The sequence below is a fragment of the Triticum urartu genome, chromosome 6A (genome assembly GCF_056163025.1).
Source record: "Triticum urartu cultivar PI428250 chromosome 6A, HENAU_Tu73, whole genome shotgun sequence".
Lineage (NCBI taxonomy): Eukaryota > Viridiplantae > Streptophyta > Magnoliopsida > Poales > Poaceae > Triticum > Triticum urartu.
The window spans coordinates 135,728,148-135,745,708 of record NC_141878.1 but is presented as its reverse complement, the minus strand read 5'-3'; positions in this window follow the sequence as shown (position 1 = coordinate 135,745,708).

Here is a 17,561-nt window from a genome sequence, read left to right as displayed (position 1 = left end):
GAATCTTCACGCATGATAGCTCATTTCTGAGAACACTTTTTTAAAATAATTTTCGTATTAGAAGTTTATTATTTTTCCTAGAAACTTGGTCGCATATAATGACACAATGCGAAGGCTTTCCAATTTTTTGATTTTTTTGAATTTTTATGCACGTTTCGAAATGCGATCAAAACGACGGCTTTGACCGTTCCGAGCTAGTGGTTGAATCTTAGAAAATTTTTGATGTTTCTCTGATTAAATAGATACTTATATACCTAGAAATGATTTTTTTAAAAAATAAAGAGCAAACTATGAGGCAGCTGCAGTTCAAATTTGACCCGCTTCCTACTAAATTGGCGAGAATTTGCCTTTTTCACCGGAGGTGGGTCAAGGCTTTTGACACCCAACCATTTGGCCAATTGTGAATCAAATATGGCCTAGTATTTTGGAAAAATGATTTGGTCCAAATTTGCAACATATATATGGTAGGTCCTTCACAAAAAGAACTCAATTTGGGCACTCGGAAAATGGAAAATGAATTTTCCGTGCAAAGAAAATGAAAACTGCCTTAGGAAACATTGTTTGGAATTCCAAGATGCACCCATGTGCACAATATGAGATCATTTGAACAAACTATGCCATGAATGTGGCCATAAGATTGATCATTTGGCTTGAAAACCCTGAATCTTCACGCATGACAGCTCATTTCTGAGAACACTTTTTTAAAATAATCGCCGTTTTACAAGTTTATTATTTTTCCTGGAAACTTGCTCACATATAATGACACAATGTGAAGGTTTTCCAATTTTTTTAATTTTTATGCCCGTTTCGAAATGCGATCAAAACAACGGGTTTGACCGTTCCTAGCTAGTGGTTGAATCTTTGAAAACTTTTGATGCTTCTCTGATTAAATTGATACTTATGTACCTAGAAATGATTTTTTGAAAAAATAAAGAGAAAACTATGAGGCAACTGGAGTTCAAATTTGACCTGCTTCCTACTGAATCGGCGGGAATTTGTCTTTTTCACCAGAGGTGGATCAAGGCTTTTGACACCCAACCATTTGGTCAATTGTGAATCAAATATGGCCTAGTATTTTAGAAAAATGATTTGGTCCAATTTTGCAACAAATATATGATAGGTCCTTCACCAAAAGAACTCAATTTGGGCACTCGGAAAATGGAAAATGAATTTTCCGTGCAAACAAAATGAAAACTCCCTTAGGGAACATCGTTTGGAATTCCAAGATGCATCCTTGTGCACAATATGAGATCATTTGAACAAACTATGCCATGAATGTGGCCATAAGATTGATCATTTGGCTTGAAAACCCTAAATCTTCACGCATGATAGCTCATTTCCAAGAACACTTTTTAAAAATAATTGTTGTATTACAAGTTTATTATTTTTCCTAAAAACTTGGTCACATATAATGACACAATGCGAAGGTTTTCCAATTTTTGACTTTTTTTGAATTTTTTATGCCCGTTTCGAAATGCGATTACAACGGCGGGTTTGGTCGTTCCTAGCTAGTGGTTGAATCTTTGAAAACTTTTGATGTTTCTCTAATTAAATGAATATTTATGTACCTAGAAATGTTTTTTGGAAAAAATAAAGAGCAAACTATCAGGCAGTTGCAGTTCAAATTTGACCCGCTTCCTGCTGAATCGGCGGAACTTGGTCTTTTTCACCAGAGGTGGATCAAGGCTTTTGACACCCAACCATTTGGTCAATGTGCATTAAATATGGCCTGGTATTTTAGAAAATTGATTTGGTGCAATTTTGCAAAAACTATTTGGTAGGTTCTTCACAAAAAAACTCATTTTGGGAACTCGAAAAATGAAAAATGATTTTTACGTGCAAAGAAAATGAAAACTTCCTTAGGCAACATTGTTTGCCATTCCATGTTTGTTATTTTCTTGAAAGCTAGTTCACAATTGGTGACACAATGAGAAGGTTTTTTTATTTTTTTGAATTTATGTGATCATAAAATAGCTTAAAAGATTTTAACATCTTATTTTTAAATCTATCACGACCAATTTAGTTGGTCATAATGTTGTATTGCGTTCTGATTGGTCCGTGGACCAGACACGCGGATCATGCACGAAACACCATTGGATCCTCCTGGATCCAATGGCAGCCCTCACCCCTCGCCTCCCCCAACAACCCCACGTGAGGCGAAACCCTAGCTCTGTTCTCCCCCGTTTTCCATCCACCCCGCCTCCTTTCTTTCTTTCTTTCTCTCCCCCCCTCTCCCCCGATACAGATCCCCCTCGCCCCCCTCGTCACTGCCACAAACCCTTCAGAACCTCCCCGCCACCCACCTTCGCTGCCGCCCTCACTCTTCCCTCGTCTCCCTCGTCCTCGACCAACCTCGCGGCCCGCGGGGCTCTCGCATCGCCGCCACTCCACGCCTGCGCACGATAGAAGAGAAGCCCGAGGTCCTCCTCCGATGCTCCTCTGCCTCCCTCGCCCGCGGGGCTCTCTGCTCCACCTCGACTGGCCGGGCAGACATAAGAGAAGCCCTCATTGGTCGCAGGTCCTCGACTCCGCCGTGGCAGCGTGGAACCCTCATCGTCTGGATCTAGCCGCCGTCGTAGCCATGCTGTTCACCCCGCGACCCTACTCCGGCAAGAGAACCCTTGCCCTCGTAAGAGACCCACGCACCCCTCTCCTCCGGTTCACGATCCGTCTACCGCTTCTCATGCGGGGAGAGACACGGACGGAGCGGAGATCGATCGGGCGAACGCCGCCGCCGTCGCATCGGAGCATGCGCGCGCGCGACGCCGTCCCCGCCTCGCTCGGTCTATCGCGTCGTTCACCTTGCCTCCTGTCCGCCGCATTGTTCTGATTTTAATTTTGCCGCGGTTTTTTTGACAGGCCTGGGAGTTAGGGCACGATGGCGGCACCGCCGGCCAGGGATCGGGCCGACTACGACTACCTCATCAAGCTCCTCCTCATCGGTGACGGCGGTGAGCCCACCTGTTCCCTTCCCCTCCTTCGTCTCTCAATCCGCGCAGGATCTGGCAGCTTATTCGTTAGGCGGTTTGGTTTCCATGCGCCAGTTGAGATCTGGCGCCCTAGATCATTTTTTGTGGAGGCTGCTGTGTGCCCGTGTGAAATCTCAAAGGGCGGTAGAATCTAGCCTCTTGTGTTTATTGGATGGATGGTGTGTGCTCTGTGAGAGGAGTACCTTTTTCCTTCATGAAAATTATACAAGAAATGGTAGCTGCGTAGTCATAGAACTGATGCAAGTGAGGATGTAGTTAGTTAGATTGATCGTCACATGCAGTCAGGAGCAAGCTCTTGTTCCTGTAACTGTCTGTCCTGGTGTTAAGGAAATCGCATGGTTGTTATGATTTGTACAAGTAGGATAACGAATTTCATTTTATCTTTCCCCTTAAATGTGTAAGTAACTGAACCAGGATTAAGCAAACCACTAGCTTTGCCCCTATTTCTGTGACCTTACCATACCTGTATGTTTTGGTTATGTATCCTCTCCTTTTTTTCATACAATGTGGAATTTGTAACTGATGCATAGCCTTACACATCATTTCTCAGTTTTCATGTCTAAAGAAGCATTTATGGTTTGCTGCCGGTGTTGTTGTCCTGAGCTATGATGTGTGCTTGTGGAATTCTATTCCGGGTTGATCTGCTTGCTCTGATCTGCTTGCTCATGGTTATTTTGGGAGGGGAAAGGGGATTTACGCTGGCCTGTTCCTGTAGCCAGGTGTACTTTGAATTATGGATAGTGCGGGGCGCATCTCATGGGGTTTCAGGGGTTCAAAGGGGTTTGGCGTCTTGTCTTGGCTTATTGATTAGCAGCAGGCGTTTCATATGTAGTGGGGTTGTGTCGTGGGTACCTGGGTAACTAAAATTGCTTCTGTTCTGTAACTGTATGCTTCTAGGAATGTCACATCGCAACATGCAGACTATGGGTCTAGATCTGGCAGTTGAAAGTGCTTAATCTTTCTATAAGTTTCAACTGAAGCTATGTGTATACAATAATTTACCGAATGAGCAAACTTATGTGAATATACTACACTTGATGTTGATCATTTGGTGCATTATATGTAGTTCTCATTGTCAATTCTTGTTTTCTTGATTCATTTATACTATATGATTCAGGTTTTATACTTTGCCAGTAGGTAGCTCATACTGCCCGCTTGCTTCTGCTTTGAATATTGTGGTCTGCATGCTTTAGTCACTGTGCCCTTAGTTCTTTTTTTGTAGGGAGCTATGCTTATCATTAGAAACTCTTGGTGATGATGTTATTCCTCTTTTGGTTCATGTGTTGCAATTATATACCACATAATTCTACACCATGTGGTGGACTTAAGTATCTTAGTGACTTCATTTGATGTGTGTATTTCTGTTAATTTTAAGCTTCTGTTGCTGTGAAAATGTACCTCACTGACCGTATGTCTATATATTGTGTACTTCTTGCATGAGGAGGTGACTGGTGATGCGGCGCGCCAAGCAGCAGTAGGGGAAGGGGGTCTCCTGATCAAGGAGGTGGAGGAGTAGGGGTGTGCCTAGCCGGCAGCCCTGTCCTGCTCGTGGGGGAGGGGCAGGAGGGGTCTGCTCCTCTGCTTCCATTGCGACCGCGGCAGGTAGCTCCTCCATCTCCCTCCCCCTCTTCCTATGCTCACTAGTTCTGCTGCTAAGTTGACAAATATGTGATGCACTTGTCCCAAGGAATTTTAGAGGGATCTGTATGAACAAGTCATGTTTTTATTTTATTTTATTTAGGTTGTTAGTTACCAAACAGAGAGGGAAGATGAGCTCCTGCTTGGATTTTTTCTGCTAGCACATGATTTGTATGTATGCAATCATCATCTGATTTGATGCTACCTTGTCATTCATGCTGTGTGCATTGATTCCCACAAACTATAACCTGATTTGATGCTACATTGTCTTTTTTCAATTGATATTTGTCTCATCCAGCACTCTGACTATAAATGTGTTGTTTTAATCCTGATGATGATGTTGTAGTATAAGGTGGACACCGTAATGAATAATTTTGTTTCATCATGTCCTGCTTTACCCAAGTCAGATTGTTTTTGGTTTGTACTTTGGACCCTGTGTGTTTCTCACATGAACTAGTGTTGTTGTAGCATGAACAGTAGTTGGTCGCTGCTATCTAAATTTGATCATTGCAAGGAGGAACCACTGTTTGGTTTCATCTCTTCCTCATTTGATCATTTTTATGGCCCATATGCATGCTACGTGTTGGCTGACTTGGCATGACATGCACGAAAACTGTTTGGGCATCCATACTAAATAACACTTCTTAATTTTTCATGTAGACTTTCTCTATCCCTTCTTAATTTTCATGCATGTTTCTTTCCAAACTTGATCTTACTACTAAATAGCACCCATCACCTGTTGTTGTTGTTGTTGTTGTTGTTGTTGTTGTTGTTGTTGTCGTTGTTGTTGTTATTCACCCTATCCTTGCTGTTCTGTTTTCTTGTTGGTAGATATTTTGAGTAAATTCAAGACGAAAGATGTTCAAAGAAGCTCCAAGGCATTCTTATATAGCAAGTTATGTAATAATAGCTGGGTTATCTGGGATTTTAATGTATCTTCTCTTTGTTTGTGAATGAAATAGTAATTATGTATGTGATTTAATGTATCTTCTCTCTGTGAGTTTCATGTATCTTTCAGAATTACAATTTTTGTTTCATATGAAATAGTAATTATGTATGTGATTTGAAAATGTGTGCAATGGAAACATGACTCATGCGACCCACTTATCAAAATAATTTGAGCACATTTGAAATTTCTGACGTGTGGGACCAGTGTATGATATTATGATATTTGGGGCAAATGTAAAATAGTGGAAAATAAAATGGCAAAACATAAAAGATCATACGCTGTAAAAGGCCGCATCTAGAAATAAAAAAGGCCAAATTGCTGGGCCAGGCCCATGTAGCTAGCAAAAATTAATAGGAAAAATAAATATTAAAAAGGCCGAATTGTTGGGCTAGGCCCATGTAGAAAACCGAATTGGACCGGGCTGATTCTTGTGACACATCAGCTTGCCACGTTGGATGCCTATGTGGCCTGGGGAGGTTGCTAGTGACCAAAAAATTGGTCGTGGAACCAACGACCTTTTACATATCACAAAGAAGGTCACTAATTTCAGTTTACGACCGCCAGCTTTTGACCATCTGTTTTTGGTCACAAAAAGGTCGCAAATGAAAAACAATGACCTTTCAGTGACCAATAGTGATGATCGCAAGTTGACATATTTCTTGTAGTGGTTTGTGATTCCCAAAGCATGCACGTATAGTCTCTTGTTTTGCTATGAAGTTGGAGCATGATTTATTATTGATTGTCTTCCTTATGAGTGACGGTCGGGGACGATCGATGGTAATTTCCTACCAATTTATCCCGCTAGGGGCATGCATAGTAGTACTTTGCTTCGAGGGCTAATAAACTTTTGCAATAAGTATATGAGTTCTTTATGACCATGGATTATACGCACACTTACCTTTCTGCAATTTGCTAGCCTCTACGATACCATGCATTGCCCTTTCTAACCTCGAGAGTCAGTGCAAACTTCACAGGTGCATCCAAACCCCCTGATATGATACACTCTATCACACATAAGCCTTATTATATCTTCCTCAAAATAGCCACGGGGTTTTGAGGAAGATATAATAGCTATTTTGAGGAAGATTATCCTTTTTATCATTTACTTACTCGAGGACGAGTAGGAATTAAGCTTGGGGATGCTGATACGTCTCCATCGTATCTATAATTTTTTATTGTTTCAGGCCAATATTATACAACTTTCACATACTTTTGGCAACATTTTATATGATTTATTGGACTAATCAATTGATCCAATGCCCAGTGCGAGTTCCTATTTTTTGCATGTTTTTTGTTTCGCGGAAACTCCATATCAAACGAAGTCCAAATGCGACAAAAATTTACGGAGAATTATTTTGGAATATATGTGATTTTTGGGACTTGGAATCAATGCAAACGGAGGCCCACGATGCCCAAAAGACACCAGGGCACCCAGGCTCCAAGCGTGTGGTGGTGGGTTGTGCTCACCTCGTACATCGGTTGGGGCTCTACTTCGGGTGTAAGGAAGCTTATATCCGGAAAAAATCGTGTTAAAATTTCAGCGCAATCGGAGTGATGGATCTCTGGGAATATAAGAAACGGTTTTCGGCTAGATCCGAGGAATGCGAAACGGAGGAGAATAGCGAGGGAGATCCAATCTCGGAGGGGCTCTCTGCTGCCATGAAGGCCATGGACCGGAGGGGGAACTCTCCTCCCATCTAGGGGGAGGCCAAGGAATAAGAAGAAGAAGAAGAAGAAGAAGAACGAGGAGGAGGAGGAGGGGGATCTCTCCCCCTCTCCCATGGTTGTGCCAGAGTGCCGCCGGGGCAAGGATCGGGACGACGATCTACATCAACAATCTTGCTACCATCATCACCAACTCCCTCCTCCTCTATGGAGTGGTGTAACACCCCTTCTCCCTACTGTAATCTCTACTTAAACATGTGCTCAACTCCATATATTATTTCCCAATGATCTACGGTTATCCTATGATGTTTGACCAGATCCGTTTTGTCTTGTGGGTTAATCGTGATATTGGTTGGTATGATTGTATATTTTATTATGGTGTTGTCCTATGGTGCCCCCCGTGTCGCGCAAACGGAGGGGCCCTGCCATAGGATGTTGCAATATGTTCATGGTTTGCTTATTGTCGGTGTTGCTGGGGTGACAACAGCCTAAGCGCGGATAAGTGGGTTATGGCGTATGGGAGTAAAGAGGACTTCATACTTAATGCTATGGTTGGGTTTTACGACCTTAATGATCTTTAGTAGTTGTGGATGCTTGCTAGGGATCCAACCATAAGTGCATATGATCCAAGTAGATAAAGTATGTTAGCTCATGCCTCTCTCTCATGTAAAATTACAAGAAGGATTACCAGTACTTGTTATCGATTGCCTAGGGATAAATGACATTCTTGTTGACAAAAGCTATCTACTTTTATTATCTCGCAATTTATTCGTAGTTTTATTCTCGCAAAGTACTCGTAGTTTTATTCCTACCAAATAGCTTCATACTTGTTTTAGGTAAAGTAAACATCAAGTGTGCGTAGACTTGTATCGGTGGTCGATAGAACTCGAGGGAATATTTGTTCTACCTTTAGCTCCTCGTTGGGTTCGACAATCTTATTTATCGAAGAAGGCTACAAACAATCCCCTATACTTATGGGTTATCACATACTCAGGGAGAACACTTTTATCTTGAAATTTAGTGAAGGGATCATCTTATAATGCTAGCGCCGTTCTAAGAAAAATAAGATGCATAAAGGATAAACATCACGTGCAATCAAAATATGTGACATGATATGGCCATCATCATCTTGTGCTTTTGATCTCCATCTCCAAAGCATCGTCATGATCTCCATCGTCACCAGATCGACACCTTGATCTCCATCATTGCGTCGGGGTCGTCTTGCCAACTATTGCTTCTACAACTATATTTCTAACGCATAGCGCTAAAGTAAAGCAATTACATGGAGCTTGCATTTCATACAATAATTAAGAGACAACCCTATGGCTCCTGCCGGTTGTCGATATTACAAAACATGATCATCTCATACAATAAAGTATATCACATCACGTCTTGACCATATCACATCACAACATGCCCAGCAAAAACAAGTTAGACGTCCTCTACTTTGTTGTTGCAATTTTTACGTGGCTGCTACGGGCTTCTAGCAAGAACCGTTCTTAGCTACGGCAAAAACCACAACAGTGATTTATCAAGTTTGTTGTTTTAACCTTCTTCAAGGACCGGCCATAGTCAAATTCGTTTCAACTAAAGTAGGAGAAACAGACACCCGCCAGCCACCTTTATGCAAAACTAGTTGCATGTCAGTCGCTGGAACCGGTCTCATGTGCATGGACATGTAAGGTTGGTCCGGTCCGCTTCATCCCACAATACCGCCGAATCAAAATAAGATGTTGGTGGTAAGGAGTATGACTATCACTGCCCACAAATCTTTGTGTTCTACTCGTGCATATCATCTACGCATAGGCGTGGCTTGGATGCCACTGTTAGGAAACGTTGCATGGAAAACAAAAAATTCTACGCACATGCAAGATCTGTCAAGGAGATGCATAGCAACGAGAGGGAAGAGTGTGTCTACCTACCCTGATAGACTGTAAGTGGAAGCGTTTGTTAGCGCGGTTGATGTAGTCGAACTTCTTCGCGCTCCAATCGATCGAGTACCAACGTTCGGCACCTCCGCGTTTAGCACACGTTCAACTCAGTGACATCATCCGCCTTCTTGATCCAACAAGACGGCGAGGTAGTGGACCAGTTCCGGCAGCAGAGCGGCATGGTGACGGTGATGGTGAAGCTATCTCCGCAGGGCTTCGCCTAAGCACTACGAAAATATGACCGAGGGCGTAAACGTTGGAGGGGGGTGCCTCACACGGCTAAGCAATTGTTCTGGTTGGGCTAGGCGCCCCCCTCCCACATATATATAGGTGGGGGCGAGGGAGCAGCCAGGGGCTCCCCCAAGTAGGCCGAATCCTGCTTGGGGTCCTTCCCAAGTGGCGCCCCCTTACCATATTTGCCGGAGGGGGAAGGAAAGGGGGGAGAGGGAAGGAAGCGGGAGGCCGAATCCCCCTTTCCTTTCTCCCACTTGGTTGGCTGCCATAGGAGGGTGCGCCAGCCCCTTGTGGGATGATGTGCTCCCCTCTAATGGCCCAATAGGCCCATTACCCTCCCGGCGGTGTCCGGTACCCCCTCCGGTATTCCGATGACTACCCGGTACACTCCGAAACACTTCCGGTGTCTGAATACCATTGTCCTATATATCAATATTTACCTCTGGACCATTCCAGAAATCCTCGTCAAGTCCGTGATCTCATCTGGGACTCCGAATAGCATTCGGTCACCAAATCATATAACACTATATCGTCAATGAATGTTAAGCGTACGGACCCAACGGGCTTGAGAACTCTGTAGACATGACCGAGACACCTCTCCGGTCAATAACCAATAGAGGAACTTGGATGCCCATTCTGGTTCCTACATATTCTATGAAGATATTTATCGGTCGAACCTTATGACAACATACGTAATTCCCTTCCTCCATCGGTATGTTACTTGCCCAAGATTCGATCGTCGGTATCCTCATAACTAGTTCAATCTCATTACCGGCAAGTCTCTTTACTCGTTCCATAATACATCATCTTGCACTCCTTAGTAACTTTTCTTGCAAGACTTCTTATGATGTGTATTACCGAGAGGGCCCAAAGATACCTCTCCGATACTCGGAGTGACAAATGCTAATCTCGATCTATGCCAACTCAACAAACACCTTCGGAGATACCTGTAGAGTATCTTTATGATCACCCATTTACGTTGTGACATTTGATAGCACACAAGGTATTCCTCTGGTATCCGGGAGTTGCCTAATCTAATAGTCGAAGGAATATGTATTTGACATTAAGAAAGCAATAGCAATAAACTGAATGATCAATATGCTAAGCTAACAGATGGGTCTTGTCCATCACATCATTCTCCTAATGATGTGGTCCCGTTATCAAATGACAACACATGTCCATGGTTAGGAAACCTTAACCATCTTTGATCAACGAGCTAGTCTAGTAGGGGCTTACTAGGGACACGGTATTTTGTTTATGTATTCACACATGTATTTAAGTTTCTAATCAATACAATTCTAGCATGAATAATAAACCTTTATCATGGTTTAGGAAATATAATAATAACCATTTTATTATTGACTCTAGGGCATATTTCCATCACATATAACTATTATACCTTTGTCTGAAGATCCGTTCTTCTTATCTGCTAAGTACTTCTTACAGTTCCGCTTCCAATGACCTTTCTGTTTGAAGTAGAAACATCTAGTCTCTTCATTGGCTCCGCCCTTGTTCTTCTTCTGGGAGGCGGTCTTACCAGCACCAGTAGATTTCTTCTTGGACTTGCCCTTCTTGAAACCGGTAGTCTTGTTGACCATCAACACTTCTTTGTTCTTCTACATCCCAGCTTCCTCAGTTTTGCGCATAGCAAACAACTCGTTTGCACATTTCTCCATCCCGTTCATGTTGTAATTCATGATCAAACCATCGTAAGATGGGGTAGTGAAGCAAGAACAATCTTTGTACTGAGTGTTGGCTGAATTCCAAATTCCAGTGAAGCAAGCCTATCAACATAGCTAGCAAGCTTCACAATATGCTCACTCATGAGGAACCTTCCTTCATCTTGCATTCTACCAGGGCCTTGGTTAATTCAAACCATTCGGTCCTTGTCTTCTTGTATAGAACTTTCAGTGACCCAATTACGAATTGAGTGGTGGGTCGTTCAAAATGCTTCTGTAGTTCAGGATCCATGCAAGTTAACATGAGGCATTATACTGACTCATAGTCATCACTACGAGTAGCATGAGCAGCAACTTTTTCTGGTGCAACATCCTTTGAAGGAGCTTCACCTAGGGGTTGATCCAGCATGTACTCCTTCTTAGCACTCCTGAGAACAAATCTCAAGTTTCAGATCCAATCCGCATAGTTCCCACCATTTGCAGCCAACTTTTCTTTCTCAAGCATAGGGGCTAAGTTGAACATATTATGAGCTATCTACAACAACAAACACACAAATAAATTTAGACAAAATTTATAATTAATTGTAGAACTAATGTATAAACAAGTTTAATATAAAGTGCACTCCCACCCAAATTAATATCTCTCATAATTAATTGTGAGTGATTCAAGATCCAAGGCTAGTTCTCAGCCATTGATGTGTGCATCACTGATGACGGGAATTTGACCGGTGGCCAAGCTTTTGCCGATCATATCTCCATACGACTCTTGTTCATCTTTCGATGCTTTATTCTCCGAGCTCAGAACTATTCTGCCAGAACTTCAAGACAACCTAGTGCAATCTGCATGTATGGTCTGACCATCGCTGCCTTACACCCAACAATCCGTTTGTACTCATGTGAACATGACGCACTCCAGATCGTTAAGTGTTATAGATGGTTGCTACACTGGGAAGAGCACCTTTTGACTTGATATTTTAGTGAGATCACCCTAATAATTGACTAACTTATCTCACGAGTTCTCGTTGAGTTTTGTGTGCATGAAGTTTTTAAGATTTAGGGAAACCGCGATATGAAAGGAATTAAGGAGACACAAAAGCTCAAGTTTGGGGATGCCCAAGGCAACCCAAGTTAATATTTCAAGAAGTCTCAAGCATCTAAGCTTGGGGATGACCCGGTTGGCATCCCACCTTTCTTCTTCAACAAATATCGGTCAATTTTGGTTCAGCCTAAGTTTTTGCTTCTTCACATGATATGTGCTATCCTTGCAATGTAATTTTATTTTGTTTTGCTTTTTGTTTGAATAAAGTACTTAAGATCTAAAAAAATTATGAGAAGGAGTCTTCACATAGTTACATAATTATTCGACTACTCATTGGATCTTCACTTATATCTTTTGGAGTAGTTTGTCATTTGCTCTAGTGCTTCACTTATATCTTTTTAGAGCACGGTGGTAGTTTTATTTTGAAGAAATTATTGAACTCTCATGCTTCACTTATATAATTTTGAGAGTCTCTCTAAACAGCATGGTTATTTGCTTTGGTTATGAATTTAGTCCTAATATGATAGGCATCCAAGAGGGATATAATAAAAACTTTCATATTAAGTGCATTGAATACTATGAGAAGTTTGATTCCTTATGATTGTTTTGAGATATAAAGATGGTGATATTAGAGTCATGCTAGTGAGTAATTGTGGATTGTAGAAATACTTGTGTTAAAGTTTGTGATTCCCATAGCATGCACGTATGGTGAACCGTTATGTAACGAAGTCGGAGCATGATTTATTTATTGATTGTCTTCCTTATGAGTGGCGGTCGGGGACGTGCGATGGTCTTTTCCTACCAATCTATCCCCCTAGGAGCATGCACATAATACTTTTTTTCGATAACTAATAGATTTTTGCAATAAGTATGTCGGGACCCTGATTCTAAGTCACACCGATCTAGCATGTAACACCTCATATCACTTTGCGGCCTCACGCACGGTATCCCCACGGGTGTCGCCTTACCATGGCCCGGGACCGTTTGCGCCTTTTGGCTCACGTATATGATAGTGTCGCTAGCATCCATATGACAGAGAACCCGGGCCGACATGGCTAGTCGTGAACCCAACGCGGCACAGACCTATGGAGACAGGCATACATGAATCACATCGAGCATGTCAGTCAACAGCGTATGAATCTGGGCTGTAGCACTGGGCTAACAGGACTCCGGAAGTCACCGCATGACATTTCCCCGAAGGGACAGACATAGGAACGAAGTGGAACACATGCCGGCCAGTCAAGTGTTCTGAGCAGTAGTGCTGGGCTAGCAGGACTCCGGTGAACCGGGCTGTAGCGGACTACTATGGCTCAAGGAAGCACCAGACTACATTTCCCCATAAGAGAGGCTGCCAAGGATAAACAACTAGATTGTCGGATCCCACACACAGCAATACACGTCACACGTACGCATAACATGCAAGTATGTGCTGTACAACATGGCATCACAACATAACGCAACTCATATAGATAAAGGCTCAGAAGAGCCACATAGCATCAATACAAATAGGGGTCACATGACCCATCATTCAGAGCATACAAGCAACGGAAGCATTACATGTCTGAGTACAGACAACTACAAAAGAAAAAGGCCGAGAAGCCTGACTATCTACAAGTCCACCCAAGGGTGCAAGATCGTAGCTGAGGTAACAAGCTACTCGTCGAAGTCCAAGCGATACTACTAGTGAGACAGATATCTCACCTGCAAAACATAAATAAAGCAACGTGAGTACAAAGGTACTCAGCACAACTTACATCAGATACTATCATACATGCATTTGTATCAAGAAGGTAATGTGGGGTTTAGTTGCAGCAAGACAGCTTTGACTCAGTGGCTATCCTGTTCTACGACAATGAGAAACTTCTTTGAGGGGAGGCAGCACACACGAGTCCACTGATCACCACATCAATACACTACCATGGATTCATCCCCGTCTCTCCTACGAGAAGGCCATCCATAGCACTCACACTTGTCTTGAGCATTTTAGAGTATCCACTTCAAGTTGTCTAAGTACCACGTAAGCATCCAAGAAGTCCATAACCGAGGACACGGCTATGCGAATAGATCATGATAACCCTGCAGGGGTGTACTTCTTCACACACGCTCTCACCACTTATCACCATATACACTTCATGTATCTCGGCAACCTTCAAGCGGAAGCCTGGCGAGGGTGTCGGCCACGACCTAACTAACCACACAAGACTCTAGTCCAGGTTTATCGCCTATTCGGGTTCCATCCGCAAGGAGATCCGGCCGGGGTGTCGCTCACGGCCCCAAACGATGTGTACAGGGTTCCCGAGCCCACCATCCGGGTGCCACTCGGTACACCGGGCCACGGTGCCTAGTCTGTCCCAAGTCCACCCTGCCGGGTGCCACTCGGTAGAAAAATAGCACTACCTACAAACACCAGAAACTAGTTGCAACTCCTAGACAGAGATCAAGTTGGTTAATAAGTCGAGAGGGGTCGAGTTACCGGAACCCAATGTGTGGTAGTAGCTAGTCATTGGACAACTTACACAGAACTCAGTTCTTAAGGACGGTCGCAATGAGACAACCCACCATGTACTCCTACATGGCCTCTCACCGCTACCTTTACCAAATCATGTTCACACGCTTAACTCTCGGCATCAGAACATAGCATAACACTCCAATCCATTCCCAATGAATCAGACCTGACACAACTCTAAGCAATAGCAGGCATGGCATGGTAGAAGCATAACATGGCTCAATCAACTCCTACACATGCTAGTGGGTTTCAACTATTTACTGTGGCAATGACAGGTCATGCAGAGGAATGGGTTCAACTACCGCAACATAAAGTAGCAGTTGAATCGTTGTTGTCCTAATGCAATAAAAGAGAGCAGTAGCGAGAGAGTGGGATTGTATCAGAATGAACAAGGGGGTTTTTCTTGCCCGGTAGATCAACAAGGGGCACTGCTCCTCAGACATGTACTCTGGATCAGTCTCCGGAGCAGGACCTATCGAGAAGGAACGGTGCCGGCAATCAATACACAATCATATGCAACAATATGATGCATGAATATGGCATGAATATGTGATGTTGTTTGAGGTAATGCATCTAGCATTTATTTGATTGATGTCCATTTGAACCAAAGGTTCAAATGCAACTCCAAAATAAGCTCTTATAAATGCCATTCATGTGTTTTCATATATACAACATGTATAGGTTTGTTTTTCATGCATGAAAATCGTACAGATGGATAGATTGAATTTTTCTGATCATTTTTCATATATAAATTATTTCAATCTGAGCTACGGTTGAGTTTCTATGAATTTTTGAAGTTTTGAACACTTTCTGGAATTTCCTGATTAATTTTAAACCAGAAAATGAAATATTGCGTTAGCATGACATCATGCCTTCGTCAGCGAGTCAACGTGGCTGACCGGGTCAAACCTTACGTGTGGGGTCCACACGTCAGTGACTCAGTTAGTTAACAACAGAGGAGTTATTCCTAATCTAATGTAGATTAGTGGCTATGGGGCCCACTGTCAGTCTCTAGGGGGCGGGGGGGGGGGGGGTAGTTAGTGCCTAACTACGATGCCACGTCAGCCCGCCGTAGTTCTGGCCGACGGCGACCAATAGCGCGCGGCGACTCGCCGGAATTGCGCTACGAGCGGCGTCTGGACGCGCGAAGACCACCGGGGCGTAGCCCGTCGTCGTCCGCATCCAGGGGAGCTGGTGGGAGGCTGCGGGGGCGCCAGAGCTCGCCGGAGCGGGGCTCGAGGCGGCAGCCGGAGTTCGGCTCCGGGCGAAAACAGGCTGCGGGGCACGGTAGGGCGAACCCGCGAGTGCTACGGGTTCCTGGGAACGCGCTGAGTGCGTTTATGGGTTCGGACGTGAGCGGCGGTGGCTAGAACGACGGCGGTGACATGCGCGGCGGAGCCGAGCTCTCGGCCATGGCGGAGAAGCGTCCTGGAGCTCTCGAACGCGAGGGAGAAGAGAGCGGTTCAGCGCGGAAGCTCACAGCGATCACGTTGAAGAGGTCAGCGGCTCGGGGGGAGGTCCGGTGCGGGCGGAACGACGAAGCCGATCTCCGGCGTTCGGAGGAAGAAGAGACGGCGGGGACGGTGCTATGGGGCTTCCGGCGTCACGTAGGTTGGTGGAGACGAAGAGGAAGGCGCGGCGTTTCTTCTGGAAGCATCGAAGAGGCGAGGGGTGGACGAGGGCCGCGGCAACGGCGAGCCGTGGTGACAGAGCCGTTCGGGGGGTGAGAGAGAGGGATCCAGGGGAGGAGGGAGAGTGAGAGGGGGTGAGAGAGGGCCGAGGGAAGTGCGTGGCGTTGTCGGGGGCCTCCAGCAGTGAGCGGGGAAGCAGGAGGTGGCCGGCGCGTGCTCGCGCGCGGCGAGCGCGTGCCTCTCGTCCTCCTAGCGCCAGGAGGACGACGACTGGCGTCGGTAGGAGGTGGGCTGGGCCAGCCTGCTGGGTCTGGGTAGATGGGCCGCCAGGTTAGTTGGCCCAAGTAAGCTCCTTCTCCCCTTGTTCCTGTTTTGTTTCTGTTTTCTAATTTTCTGACATTTGTTTCTGATTTAGTAAAATACTAAACCAGTTTATTTTCTTCTGTCAATTTTTGTAGGAACTATTTGGATTGCTCCAAAACTCCCCATCAATTTACAGAATTTTTGGACATATATTATATATATAAATATATATATATCCGAAGCAAATAATTATGCCTTAATTCCAAATGGCCAAAATAAATATTTCTGAGCTCCTGAAAATATTTGTTAGAATTTTAACTCTGACCAATATTTTCAGAGAGCAACATGAACATTTTCTTGGACCCTTTTGGAGCAATTTTTATCTGGGTTATTTCCAGAAATAATTTCTGAGGGTTTCACAAATCAGCATTTCAAATTTAAATGGAATTTAAACATGATGCACACATGACTAGCTGTCCTTGAGCATACCAGAACTAGGGATGTGACAACTCGCCCTCACTTGAAAGAATCTCGTCCCGAGATTCAGGAGTCGGCGGAAAGAAAGCGGGGTACTCAAGTCAAAGACGATCTTCACGCTCCCAGGTAGCTTCTCTCTCAGAATGATGAGACCACTGAACCTTGAGAAACTTGATGTTATGACGTCGAGTGACACGCTCTGCTTGATCCAGAATGCGGACGAGGTACTCTCGATAAGTGAGGTTATCTTGGAGATCAAGCGTTTCATGGTCCACTCCGCGGAGGGGATCCGAGAAGCAACGCCTGAGTTGAGAGACGTGGAAGACATCATGTACTCGGGAAAGATGTGGGGGTAGTTCCAACTGGTAGGCAACCTCTCCTCGTTTAGCGAGAATGCGAAAAGGACCAATGTAATGAGGAGCCAACTTGCCCTTGATACCGAATCGATGGGTACCCTTCAAAGGGGTAACCCGAAGGTAAGCTTTGTCGCCAACTTCATAAGCCACTTCCTTATGACTA